This window comes from Lissotriton vulgaris, chromosome 1_1, assembly GCF_964263255.1.
Source record: "Lissotriton vulgaris chromosome 1_1, aLisVul1.2, whole genome shotgun sequence".
NCBI lineage: Eukaryota > Metazoa > Chordata > Amphibia > Caudata > Salamandridae > Lissotriton > Lissotriton vulgaris.
The window spans coordinates 216,481,996-216,496,420 of NC_141685.1; the positions used below are offsets into that span (position 1 = coordinate 216,481,996).

At 46.9% G+C, this 14,425-nt stretch overlaps 1 protein-coding gene across 5 annotated transcripts in view; it reads right to left on the bottom strand.

Annotated features, from left to right (window-relative positions):
- The window catches only part of LOC147740924 (uncharacterized), a 46,724-nt gene extending 41,932 nt beyond the window's left edge, over nt 1-4,792 (bottom strand). For 3 of the 5 annotated variants that reach the window (XM_086952216.1, XM_086952217.1, XM_086952214.1), the window contains exon 1: nt 4,349-4,774. The gene's annotated coding sequence lies outside the window, so the exon portion shown is untranslated. Of the gene's footprint in view, nt 1-1,306; nt 1,332-4,348 lie in introns of those variants that run through there. The other 2 variants (XM_086952213.1, XM_086952215.1) reach the window with 2 other exon arrangements.
- Between the last annotated feature and the right edge of the window lie 9,633 nt (nt 4,793-14,425).

Genomic DNA, 14,425 nt, shown 5'->3' on the forward strand with positions numbered 1-14,425 from the left:
GATTTTGCAGTCACTTTCATGTTAATTTGTATCTCTTTTGCGCTGGTTCTTACTCTATTTCATTCTCTCAGTCTATTTCTTACTTAGTTTTCCCATTCTCTTATTCTATCTTTCTATCTCTTTTGCTATTTTGGTCACTCATAAGACTACTAGATTTTGAAAACAAAAAAACTGTAATTTCAAAAACTAAAAGGACGACTATTTTACATCAACTGAGGGGTATGGATGACAGAGCTTATCAACATCGAAACACCAAGGAAATAAATAAAATGCAATTTTAAACCACAGTTTCACACCTGCTAATTAAATTACTTTCTGATAACAGAAACTAGCCAGTCCTCCTTTAGAATGCATAAAAATGTGCCTCTTTCAGCTAGCCTGCTATGAAAACAGGGACAAGAGCCAAATTTCTTGAAATCTGAAAAACTGGGGTTGTCCTGGTAAATCCGGGTCACCCTAATCACACACGCACGTCATAACCTTTGTTTCTCCTTTGCTGTTTCTCATTCTTCTTTTCTACAACAGTCACTCTTTTTTATATCCCCATTTTCTCTCTTGCTGTATGTTGTTTTCTTACATCTATTCTCTGCATATAAAATCAGATATATATCTATACTACATCTGATTACAGAAATAGCACCTTGGTGAGCTTCTATAAAAGACTATTCCAACCCTGATGAAGTCCATGTTTGACGAAAAACGCGTTGGCTTGGCTGACGCATTTGACTACAAATAAAGAATACAATGAAAAAAGAAATCTCAAGACTCTTTGTGCTGTATTTTCTAATTTGGTGGATCTTACAATATTTTGTATAGTTTGCAAATGAAATGTGGTTTAATTACATGCTTGAGCATAATTCATGAAGGAATCTAGTTATAACTGTATGCTCCTTTTCAGAATTTGACAATCCTAGTCAGGATAAGGCACAAGCAAACCCCAAATTAAACTGTGGTCAACCCCCTGGTAGCTTGGCACAGAGCAGTCAGGCTTAATTTAGAGGCAATGTGTGAATATTTGTGCAACACTTCAAACAGTAAAACAGCGTAAACAGGACACAAAATCAACACCAGGTTCGAAAAATAGAACTTAGTTTAATGAACAAATCGAAACCCAAAAGACAAAAACCCAATCAGTAGAACCAGAGATATGAATTTTTAAAGAATAAACTTCTACATAGCACCTAAAAACATAGTGCCAACCGAGGCAATCTGGTCATGATGGCCCAGGTCAAAGTCAAAAGTTCAAGCTGATCGTGATGGAAAGTGAATTAGATAGAGCCCCAGATTAGTTCAGCTGAAGGTTTACCTTATGTTTTGAGCCAAGAGCCCCGTTCGCATTGGAGAGGGTCGCAGGGAGTAAGGAGAGTGTCGATGTCGGTGGTGGACATGGCACGAAGAGCAGGCCGGGTGTCGCAGACGGTCGGGCTGGAGTATTGCGTTGGTGATCTTCCACATCGATTGATGCTTGCTGTGCAAGGAGATAGGCGGCAGGGGCTCGCGCTGCATTTCTGTGCGAGCAGTCTTGAAGAGTTCAAAAGCTTGATTTAGGAGCCCACTGAACCACGCCAAGGGTCTAGGGCCTGAGAAGCACCATTTGGGAGCAAGTAATGTGCTGAAGACTGTTCCAGGAGCTGCTTGGGAGCTTGTTTTGGCTCGGAGGCTCAGATCAGGAGGCCAAAAGACTAGCCCTCTGAGTCACACTGGAGTACCGGGTTCAAGATAGAGTTGCAGGCCTAGATATTCTTCCCCAGACAAGAGTGCAGCAGGCCAGTACAGCAGGGCGCAGTTCCTTATACAGCAGCAGTCCAGCAAAGTGGTACTCCTTGTTCCTGGCAGTGTCCCCAGGTCCAGAAGTGTACTAAAGTGGTGGTGTCCAATGTCCTTCTTTCATACACAGTTGTGCCTTTGAAGTGGGCAGAAACTTCTAGAGGCATACCTTTGAAGTGTACAGATGCCCTACCTTCCCTGTCCTTGTTCCGGACTAACTATAGGGGGTGTGCAGTTCTTTGTGTTGAAACACTACAGAGCCTATTCAGGCCCTCCCTCCTATCTTCGAACATGGCGGTTCTCTCCATCTCGTAATCTCTTCTGGAAGAGCACAAGGCCCACCATCTTGCAGAGTTGGCCCCAGGCAGTTTTTAACAAATTTCTAGATTTGCGCAATATTTGCAATACCGCTCAAAGTCTCATCTCCAAGGATATGTTAACTAGAAGCTTGAGACCAGAGTGGAGCGACCGTCCCTGTGCGACTTCACCTCGTTAAAACTGTGTAACTGTACGATCAGCGCCACGTACGGTCATCTAACCCTTATGACAGCTTCTACACTCATCCTCATAAGTGACACTTTTGAGTTAGTAAAATCAGGTCCAGTGTTACTGTTATATCTGCAGTCCACTATTTGAAGTTGATACACTAACAAATACAGAAAGAGTTTTGGTCCTCCTGATGAAGGCACTCACAGTGCCGAAAAGCGGGTTGAGAACATTCATCTTCTAGCCACCTCATACTATTTGTCTTTGTAAGACTGTTACAAATTATGTTTATGTATATGTATTAATGTGCTTTTTCGATTTTAGACCAAATTTTGGCTCTGTTATATCAAATAACAATTGAATTGTACCTAAATCATGATGCATCACAATTTTGCTTTGTCTTTTCCGCGTGATTTTATTTAAAAAATGAATAAAATTAATTTTCTATATGTTTTAATGTTGTTATATTACTTCCACACTGAGCTCCTGTTATCATATTGTCTATGTCGAAGAGTTATTGAATTAGTCTAAACCTATAGACTGCCTAGGAATTTTGCTTTCTATTGTATTCTTACCCTGTCCTAGGAGTACTAGAAGATTTACAGGGGGTCCTTGATAGTTGCACTACCTCCCTCCTATCCTGTCAGTGATGTCTTGTGCATTGGCAGGCTTGAGATATGTTTAAAGGGCTACTTAAGTGGGTAGCACAAGCAGTGCTGCATCCCACCAGTGGCATTTAGTTTACAGGCCATGGGCCCATGTAGGGCTACCTACCTTGCAGTGCCATCTGTTTTGAATGCACGAGTGAGATAATTGAAAACAGATGGCGCTCCCGCAAGGGAAACGCCAAACGTGCACGAGTGCCAATAGAGAACAGTGCAAAACATGCACAAATTTAAACAAAAGTCCTGAGCGATTCAAAGAGGTTCCTCCTTAGCAGCGCTTGCGCACTGCGTAGGCAAGACCTACAAATATTTTCAGCAAGCCCCAGGTCACGTCCCAGATCAGCCAAATTAAAAGATGCTCATGTGAACACACTTGTGTCAAAAACATCGTTTATAGATGCGGTCAGCAAATAGGTAAAGTCTGTGGTTGCAGTGGCCCAGGAGAAAGGTAAGAATGTGCAACTTGAGATTCGGCGACTACGGCGGCATTCAGAATTATGCCTGAAGCCTCCACAAGCAGCTCGCCAGAGCCTGAGGAATTGAACAGTTCTGAGTTGCAAGCTGCAACAGTGTTTAGTCTAAAGACCTGAGGACGTGTGACTGGGAACCCCAAGGCCACGACGAGTCTCCAATAACCTGGTAGCAGGGCATTGGATTTATTTATGTGTTTTTCTATAGTGCATACTTTACCCAGAGGTGTCAGAGCGCTTTACAATAGAGCGAAGTATATAGGATTAGATATTATGGTAACATATTTACAGAGTATAAATCCGCTAAAAATTACACAATGTAAACTTAAGTTGGAGCAATTAGGGTTCCAAAAAAACACATTCCACAGTTGAAGAGTAAGGACAAACTAGTTCTCCAGTGAGGAACACGAAACAGTCAGTCATTGGTAGCCGTGTCTTGAAAGAGAAGAGTTTTAAGGTCCTTTCGGAGGATGCTGAAAGAGGTGGCAGTGCAGAGGTATGGAGGAAGTGAGTTCCAAAGTCTGGTCGCACAGGCGGCGCACTCAGGAAATCGAACTCAGAAACATATGGCGCCCGCTCCCTATATAATGCAATACCTCCAGTCTGGGCAGGTTAGCTGTTTTGACCTCGCCCTAACATTCGCTGACGCCGCCACCACTTTCTAGTCGCACAGGCAAAGGCGGCGTGCACGAGAATCATACGGCCGCCCGCTCACAACCTAACCTGTGGTGGGTGGTAAGAATGCCCACCCACAGCAGAGGAGGGCGCATTCATGCGCACTCTGGAAAGAATCATTCAATGCCCCCAGACTGGGCGGGTTTATTGTGGCGACCCCGCCCTCTCATCCACAGGCCCCGCCCCCACATCCACAGGCCCCACCCCCACATCCACAGGCCCCGCCCCCACTGCAGTTCTCATATTTTACTGCTATTCGACCGTGGACTCGAGACCATGTCTTACCTTAGATCACTTGTGCTTTCGCTCTGCTAGAGGCGGCGAGGGAGGAGAGGCCGGACCCCTAGGGGAGGGCAGTGGACCCTTGCAGATGTGACTCCGGCTCTGGAGGCGCTGCCTGGACAACAAACCGCGCGCGAGACGAAATCCAGGTGATCTGCAGCCGCACGTGCGCAACAGCGGTTTGTCACAAGTGATGCCTGCTCGTTATGGCCGAGAATATTGAGGCACATGAAACTGTTAGTTTGCGTCACCGAGTATTGAGCAGCCTAACCGAGAGGAGATACAACCGGGCCTGTTGGATAAACAATACCGTATACGCTGAGGGCAAACACTGCCTCCTGCAGCGGTGCGTGAGTTAACGAGGGCCTTGCGTTAACAACTGCGCACGGGCTGAGGACAGACATACTACTTCACGCAGCGAACCGCGGGTTGAAGAGCGACTTGTATGAACAACTGCGCATGCGCTGAGGACAGCTCAGGCTATCCCAGCGGAGAACGGATTAAAGAGGGCCTTGGATAAAAAAAGTGCGCATGCGCTGAGGACAGACACTGCCTACCGCAACGGTGCGCGGATTAAACCGGGCCTGTTGCATATTGAACTGCGCTTGCACTAAGGACAGAGAGGGCTCATTTATAAAAAGAAAACCTTCATTGCAGTATTGTACTACTACTCTTATTATGTATAATGCTGCTAGAAGAAGGACAGGGGCACTGTCTGCCCCGTTCACGTCACGTGCCTAGCTCTCTCTTTGTGTGCTCCCCGAGCGGGCCCAAAGAAGCCGATATGTTTGCGGGGCTGACATAGCTGCCAAGGTTTCAGATTGCTATGTGTGACATTTTAATAATTTTAGAGTAATTATGAGTGACATTTCAATGACTATGAGTGACACTGTCTCGTGAGCAAAATTAAGCAATGAAGAGGAGGGAAACAATAATATCAGAAATTGCACACATTTGAGGAACGAGAAACTAAGTTAACTGCTGCCAAACGTAAGAAATATAAACAACTACCATTGATCAGACTCTAGCTAAAATTATAGAAATTAGATAAAGCAGCTTGGAGTGGTTTAAAATGTCATTATAATCAGCTGAGTGACTCTCAGTCTCACTCAACAGCCACCAGTGACCCTAGCTATAACGAAACTGAAAAACAAAGCAGAGACGTACTGTGTGAGTGACAGGGGCATAGGCAAACTCAGAATAAGTCTAGAATGGAGTGCATTTGCTAGTAGGTGTCTGGGTAGGCACGTGATTGAGATGAGCCACACTTCAAACGTAGAACTGGGTACGCTCTCCGGTATGTTTGTACTGTCTGTTTTTATTAGTTTAAATGGTTAAAGTTCTCTGCAGTTTAAAATGCCCTAATAAATCGAAAGTAATCTATTGCATTTATTTGAACGCGTGAATAAACACGGCACAGTTTGTTCTATTTAATAAGAAGCTAGTGGGGTTTGATGTGCTGTGCTAGCTGCCCTGACCCGGGCAGACTGAGTGTTTCTGAATAAGTGAAAGATCCGCCGTGGCCTTCATGTGCTGCTTCTTATCTCTTTTCCTCTACTTGAAAGGAAGAATGACGCTCTGAACAAACAAGGAGGCCCAATGAGGGAGTGGGTGGGTGGCTCCTTAACCAAGCAAATAACAAAACCTTTCCAGTCGCTTCAGAGCCCCGCGACCTCTCCCAAGGCTTTATCGAGGAGAGATAACCGAAGTACTGTGGAAGGGAGCTGCACGTGTGGGGCTCAGCCAGCATCTCAACTTCACGCACACAGGTTCTCTCTCTCACTGACCACGACCAGTCGTACATATGGCAATAGCAAAATTTCACTAACCTCACAGAAGAAGGGCCCTTCACCTCCAGTCTGTCCAGGCAGCCCCCGGTGTCACTGACTTCTCTCCGCGACGGTCGGCTACAGTAAGACATTTCATGATTCAAAGGGGGCGGTAATAACAATAGCTAGCACGTGGTGCCCCAGCCGATGAAAGCCGGCGGACGGTGCCGTAGTTATAGGCAGCACTACCTCTAAAGATGATGACATGCTGCGCCGCCGGCAAACTATCCAGCCGCATCGAGCGCCCAAAATAAACTGCGCGCGCTTCTGCAGTGACGTCTCACCGTGATGACATCAGCCTGCCAGTAATAGCCGAGCCGAGGCAGTTACATCCAACCAGGATACATTGTACTAAAGCTGCCTTAGCTCAGCTGAATCCCAAGCCTGCTGGAGCTGCCACAGACTCTATTTTAATCAGGCTTGACAGTGACAACCTCAAATACTGATAATGCACTTAGCTTTTAAATAAGCTTATCTGCGTGACAATCCTTTAACATGCGGTAATGCGGTAATGTAACTAAAAATGCGTTAGTGTCACACCGGATGTGTGACACTTGGCAGGGCTGTGCTGACAACCTCGCGGCCCTGCAGGCTGTGATGTCACAACAGGACACAACCATATACTATATAGTCAATGTATGGTATCCTTACTATAGGTCAAAAATAAAAAAATTTAGACAACAAAATTCACTACAATAACAATATACAGTCCTGCCAAGTATCACGCATCAGGTGTGACGCTCACACATTTCAGTGTGGTGCTCTGCAGCACCGCACTGAAATGCATTGTCACACATAATGCATAGTGGCAGTCTCAGGTGCACACTCACTGATGGCTGCAAACTTGCGTGTGTCAGCTGGCTGCAGGAACTGCCTGGGGTCTGCCTGTGCCGGCGCGCTGCTTCCGTGATCTTGAGGCAGTGATCTATGGCCTGCCAGCCCCTGGCTTTCTGCAACAATGTATGACCTGCGCCGCCGTGCGGTGATGAGTCGCATTCCTGGCAGAGAGCCATGACTGACCGCCACTGTGTGAGGAGAGCAGCAGTCTGAAACCGAAGTCTAAAGCATATTTCCGTGGGGGTGGCTCACTCGTGACATAATTAGCACCTACCAGCAGTGGTGTGAGTCCCCTACCGGGGTGCTTCTGAAGTGCCTGCCTAGCAGCTCCTCCCTGATCCGGGAGTCACGCACATTTGCTGCCCCCATTCTCGGGTCACAGCCCCTTTGAAAATGAAGGCCGGTTCCAGGTCTTCTGATTGATTTACAACAGTGCAGCGGCGTTCAAAAAGTCTTCTGGACTGTCTACAGCATGCCAAATGCCGTTAAACCATCTCCACGGGGTCACAGCCTGGAGTTGACACTTGTAAGTGTGTACATCAGTACTTCTTCAATTGGTGTTCATTTCTGTGGCAAAATATACACATAATGAGAGCTATTTTCATGTACGGCTGAATTGGGTTCCATGTCAGTATGCTTATCATAGTAGCAGTGGGCTGCATCAATATCTAGAGTGTTGTAATTTGAGGCAGAGACTACGGAGTCCACATTTCAGGCGGGAGACAGCCAAAATGAAGCCATTTTTGTCTTTAGTAATCGGTAGTCTCCCACCTGAATCGGGTCTTTATGAATCATCGTAATTTATTTTTATCGTGGCTTTTCTGTCTTTCTTTATCAGTTAATGATCATTAATGCAGCTCGAACACATTATACTTGCAGTTAAAGAGTGTACAAATAAGAGGGATACATTATCATACTGGCGTATGGAGATAACTTTACTTTTTGTTGGCTGTTTAATTAGATTCAAAAAGGGGGTGGTGATGAACAGAGTGTCTGAATTAAGCAGACCACTCTTACCCAGTCAAGAGATCAGGGCTTGATCCATCACCGTTATTTAGCTCACTGCATCACCCCAGTTCAGAACCTGGCTATATGCAAATTAGTCTGACCCAGTGCCTCATGGGAACAGGGCAGACCAAACTACCAAGCCAATTCTTCACCGGAAAGGAGACAAGCTTCCGGGGACCGGTTTCTAGCATTTCAGCCGTCGTCAGCCCGGCTTGCTTGAATCCTGGTGGTGCAGTGAGCAAGGGACTCATGTCTGAGTATACCCTGCCACACTTGTGGTGGCCAAAAACGATTCAAAAAGGGGGTGGTGATGAACAGAGTGTCTGAATTAAGCAGACAACTCTTACCCAGTCAAGAGATCAGGGCTTGATCCATCACCGTTATTTAGCTCACTGCATCACCCCAGTTCAGAACCTGGCTATTTGCAAATTAGTCTGACCCAGTGCCTCATGGGAACAGGGCAGACCAAACTACCAAGCCAATTCTTCACCGGAAAGGAGACAAGCTTCCGGGGACCGGTTTCTGGCATTTCAGCCGTCGTCGGCCCGGCTTGCTTGAATCCTGGTGGTGCAGTGAGCAATGGACTCATGTCTGATTACACCCTGCCACACTTGTGGTGGCCAAAAACGATTCAAAAAGGGGATGGTGATGAACAGAGTGTCTGAATTAGGCAGACCACTCTTACCCAGTCAAGAGATCAGGGCTTGATCCATCACCGTTATTTAGCTCACGGCATCATCCCAGTTCAGAACCTGGCTATATGCAAATTAGTCTGACCCAGTGCCTCATGGGAACAGGGCAGACCAAACTACCAAGCCAATTCTTCACCAGAAAGGAGACAAGCTTCCGGGGACCGGTTTCTGGCATTTCAGCCGTCATCGGCCCGGCTTGCTTGAATCCTGGTGGTGCAGTGAGCAAGGGACTCATGTCTGAGTATACCCTGCCACACTTGTGGTGGCCAAAAACGATTCAAAAAGGGGGTGGTGATGAACAGAGTGTCTGAATTAAGCAGACCACTCTTACCCAGTCAAGAGATCAGGGCTTGATCCATCACCGTTGTTTAGCTCACTGCATCACCCCAGTTCAGAACCTGGCTATTTGCAAATTAGTCTGACCCAGTGCCTCATGGGAACAGGGCAGAACAAACTACCAAGCTAATTCTTCACCGGAAAGGAGACAAGCTTCCGGGGACCGGTTTCTGGCATTTCAGCCGTCGTCGGCCCGGCTTGCTTGCATCCTGGTGGTGCAGTGAGCAAGGGACTCATGTCTGATTATACCCTGCCACACTTGTGGTGGCCAAAAACGATTCAAAAAGGGGATGGTGATGAACAGAGTGTCGGAATTAGGCAGTCCACTCTTACCCAGTCAAGAGATCAGGGCTTGATCCATCACCGTTATTTAGCTCACTGCATCACCCCAGTTCAGAACCTGGCTATATGCAAATTAGTCTAACCCAGTGCCTCATGGGAACAGGGCAGACCAAACTACCAAGTCAATTCTTCACCGGAAAGGAGACAAGCTTCCGGGGACCGGTTTCTGGCATTTCAGCCGTTGTCGGCCCGGCTTGCTTGAATCCTGGTGGTGCAGTGAGCAAGGGACTCATGTCTGAGTATACCCTGCCACACTTGTGGTGGCCAAAAACGATTCAAAAAGGGGGTGGTGATGAACAGAGTGTCTGAATTAAGCAGACCACTCTTACCCAGTCAAGAGATCAGGGCTTGATCCATCACCGTTATTTAGCTCACGGCATCATCCCAGTTCAGAACCTGGCTATATGCAAATTAGTCTGACCCAGTGCCTCATGGGAACAGGGCAGACCAAACTACCAAGCCAATTCTTCACCAGAAAGGAGACAAGCTTCCGGGGACCGGTTTCTGGCATTTCAGCCGTCGTCGGCCCGGCTTGCTTGAATCCTGGTGGTGCAGTGAGCAAGGGACTCATGTCTGAGTATACCCTGCCACACTTGTGGTGGCCAAAAACGATTCAAAAAGGGGGTGGTGATGAACAGAGTGTCTGAATTAAGCAGACCACTCTTACCCAGTCAAGAGATCAGGGCTTGATCCATCACTGTTATTTAGCTCACTGCATCACCCCAGTTCAGAACCTGGCTATATGCAAATTAGTCTGACCCAGTGCCTCATGGGAACAGGGCAGACCAAACTACCAAGCCAATTCTTCGCCGGAAAGGAGACAAGCTTCCGGGGACCGGTTTCTGGCATTTCAGCCGTCGTCGGCCCGGCTTGCTTGAATCCTGGTGGTGCAGTGAGCAAGGGACTCATGTCTGAGTATACCCTGCCACACTTGTGGTGGCCAAAAACGATTCAAAAAGGGGGTGGTGATTGCACCATCAGGATTCAAGCAAGCCGGGCCAAAGACGGCTGAAATGCCAGAAACCGGTCCCCGGAAGCTTGTTTCCTTCCCAGTATAAGAATTGGCTTGGTAGTTTGGTCTGCCCTGTTCCCATGATGCACTGGGCCATGGTCAGACTAATTTGCATATAGCCAGGTTCTGAGCTGGGATGGTGCAGTGAGCTAAAAAACGGTGATGGATCAAGCCCTGATCTTTGGACTGGGTAAGAGTGGTCTGCCTAATTCAGACACTCTGTTCATCACCACCCCCTTTTCTGAATCGTTTTTGTCCACCATAAGCGTGGAAGGGTATACTCAGATGTGAGTCCCTTGCTCATTGCACCATCAGGATTCAAGCAAGCCGGGCCGAAGAGAGCTGAAATGCCAGAAACCGGTCCCCGGAAGCTTGTTTCCTTCCCAGTATAAGAATTGGCTTGGTAGTTTGGTCTGCCCTGTTCCCATGATGCACTGGGCCAGGGTCAGACTAATTTGCATATAGCCAGGTTCTGAGCTGGGATGGTGCAGTGAGCTAAAAAACGGTGATGGATCAAGCCCTGATCTTTGGACTGGGTAAGAGTGGTCTGCTTAATTCAGACACTATGTTCATCACCACCCCCTTTTCTGAATCGTTTTTGTCCCCCATAAGCGTGGAAGGGTAAACTCAGATGTGAGTCCCTTGCTCATTGCACCATCAGGATTCAAGCAAGCCGGGCCGAAGACGGCTGAAATGCCAGAAACCGGTCCCCGGAAGCTTATTTCCTTCCCAGTACAAGAATTGGCTTGGTAGTTTGGTCTGCCCTGTTCCCATGATGCACTGGGCCAGGGTCAGACTAATTTGCATATAGCCAGGTTCTGAGCTGGGATGGTGCAGTGAGCTAAAAAACGGTGATGGATCAAGCCCTGTTCTTTGGACTGGGTAAGAGTGGTCTGCTTAATTCAGACACTCTGTTCATCACCACCCCCTTTTCTGAATCGTTTTTGTCCACCATAAGCGTGGAAGGGTATACTCAGATGTGAGTCCCTTGCTCATTGCACCATCAGGATTCAAGCAAGCCGGGCCGAAGACGGCTGAAATGCCAGAAACCGGTCCCCGGAAGCTTGTTTCCTTCCCAGTATAAGAATTGGCTTGGTAGTTTGGTCTGCCCTGTTCCCATGATGCACTGGGCCAGGGTCAGACTAATTTGCATATAGCCAGGTTCTGAGCTGGGATGGTGCAGTGAGCTAAAAAACGGTGATGGATCAAGCCCTGATCTTTGGACTTGGTAAGAGTGGTCTGCTTAATTCAGACACTCTGTTCATCACCACCCCCTTTTCTGAATCGTTTTTGTCCACCATAAGCGTGGAAGGGTATACTCAGATGTGAGTCCCTTGCTCATTGCACCATCAGGATTCAAGCAAGCCGGGCCGAAGACGGCTGAAATGCCAGAAACTTGTCCCCGGAAGCTTGTTTCCTTCCCAGTATAAGAATTGGCTTGGTAGTTTGGTCTGCCCTGTTCCCATGATGCACTGGGCCAGGGTCAGACTAATTTGCATATATCCAGGTTCTGAGCTGGGATGGTGCAGTGAGCTAAAAAACGGTGATGGATCAAGCTCTGATCTTTGGACTGGGTAAGAGTGGTCTGCTTAATTCAGACACTCTGTTCATCACCACCCCCTTTTCTGAATCGTTTTTGTCCACCATAAGCGTGGAAGGGTATACTCAGATGTGAGTCCCTTGCTCATTGCACCATCAGGATTCAAGCAAGCCGGGCCGAAGACGGCTGAAATGCCAGAAACCGGTCCCCGGAAGCTTGTTTCCTTCCCAGTATAAGAATTGGCTTGGTAGTTTGGTCTGCCCTGTTCCCATGATGCACTGGGCCAGGGTCAGACTAATTTGCATATAGCCAGGTTCTGAGCTGGGATGGTGCAGTGAGCTAAAAAACGGTGATGGATCAAGCCCTGATCTTTGGAGTGGGTAAGAGTGGTCTGTTTAATTCAGACACTCTGTTCATCACCACCCCCTTTTCTGAATCGTTTCTGTCCACCATAAGCGTGGAAGGGTATACTCAGATGTGAGTCCCTTGCTCATTGCACCATCAGGATTCAAGCAAGCCGGGCCAAAGACGGCTGAAATGCCAGAAACCGGTCCCTGGAAGCTTGTTTCCTTCCCAGTATAAGAATTGGCTTGGTAGTTTGGTCTGCCCTGTTCCCATGATGCACTGGGCCAGGGTCAGACTAATTTGCATATAGCCAGGTTCTGAGCTGGGATGGTGCAGTGAGCTAAAAAACGGTGATGGATCAAGCCCTGATCTTTGGACTGGGTAAGAGTGGTCTGCTTAATTCAGACACTCTGTTCATCACCACCCCCTTTTCTGAATCGTTTTTGTCCACCATAAGCGTGGAAGGGTATACTCAGATGCACCATCAGGATTCAAGCAAGCCGGGCAGAAGACGGCTGAAATGCCAGAAACCGGTCCCCGGAAGCTTGTTTCCTTCCCAGTATAAGAATTGGCTTGGTAGTTTGGTCTGCCCTGTTCCCATGATGCACTGGGCCAGGGTCAGACTAATTTGCATATAGCCAGGTTCTGAGCTGGGATGGTGCAGTGAGCTAAAAAACGGTGATGGATCAAGCCCTGATCTTTGGACTGGGTAAGAGTGGTCTGCTTAATTCAGACACTCTGTTCATCACCACCCACTTTTCTGAATCGTTTTTGTCCACCATAAGCGTGGAAGGGTATACTCAGATGTGAGTCGCTTGCTCATTGCACCATCAGGATTCAAGCAAGCGGGGCCGAAGACGGCTGAAATGCCAGAAACCGGTCCCCGGAAGCTTGTTTCCTTCCCAGTATAAGAATTGGCTTGGTAGTTTGGTCTGCCCTGTTCCCATGATGCACTGGGCCAGGGTCAGACTAATTTGCATATAGCCAGGTTCTGAGCTGGGATGGTGCAGTGAGCTAAATAACGGTGATGGATCAAGCCCTGATCTTTGGACTGGGTAAGAGTGGTCTGCTTAATTCAGACACTCTGTTCATCACCACCCCCTTTTCTGAATTGTTTAATTAGATGGCATGAAATATGCAAACGTTACTGGAGAGTACTCTGCGCAATGGCTCATAAAACTGTTCTTACAGTCATGTATCTATAGCGTAAACACATATTTATGATGTTGCTTACTACCCATTCACCATTATGTTTACTTACACGTTCTGTTGTAGGCGCCCTCTTCCTATGTAAAGAAATGCTGCACACTCACATTAATTTCTACATTGAGATTTTCACTGTGCCATGGTCCTTGTGATATCCCGTCCGCCTCATCACTTTTCCCCACACAAGATAAACATGGGCTTATATTTGTTATGATGCACGCCCGTTTGACTTAACTACATACATGTGTTTGAAGACATGATTCTAAAAACCATCTCATTGCTCAATGGGTGTAATTTCTAATATTTAATGTTCCTGTGTCTTCATTGCTTGATTTTGCTTGTAAGAAAGTGTCACTCATAGTCGTTGAAATGTCACTCATAATTACACTGAAATTATGAAAATTTCACACTTTGCAATCTGAAACCTTGACAGCTATGAATATACTGTGGAAGGGTTAATACGCTGACGTCAGGAAATGTGCCACAACTCACCCTGGCATGCGGCTCAGGGTGACTCTGCCCAAATAAAGAATTATATGAAGTGGAGCATGGTAAGAAAATAAAAATATTTTGGAAGTTTATATCTTTGCAGCACACTTACAGTACCCGCTCAGCTCCTAAATAGACTTTAATTCCTTTGTTTGCACTTTCTGAAAATCTGTGCTTTGCATTGTATTCTCTTTCTAAACACTTGCAATCAGGAAAAAAAGATGTCATCAGCGGGGCATTAAAACACATTCTCCCAAAACTGTTGTTGGCCTTTGTAGTGCTGAAGAGGAACTAATGTCGGTAAATTGACCCATTCACTGGTCGACAAGCAATATCCCAAAAGCAGCTCCTCTTTGCCCTCATTCTCTTTGTGGTGTTCTGGTTGCTCTATTGCAGACACTTTGTTAAGACCCTAATGATATTCTTGTCTGGTGTGCTGAAGCG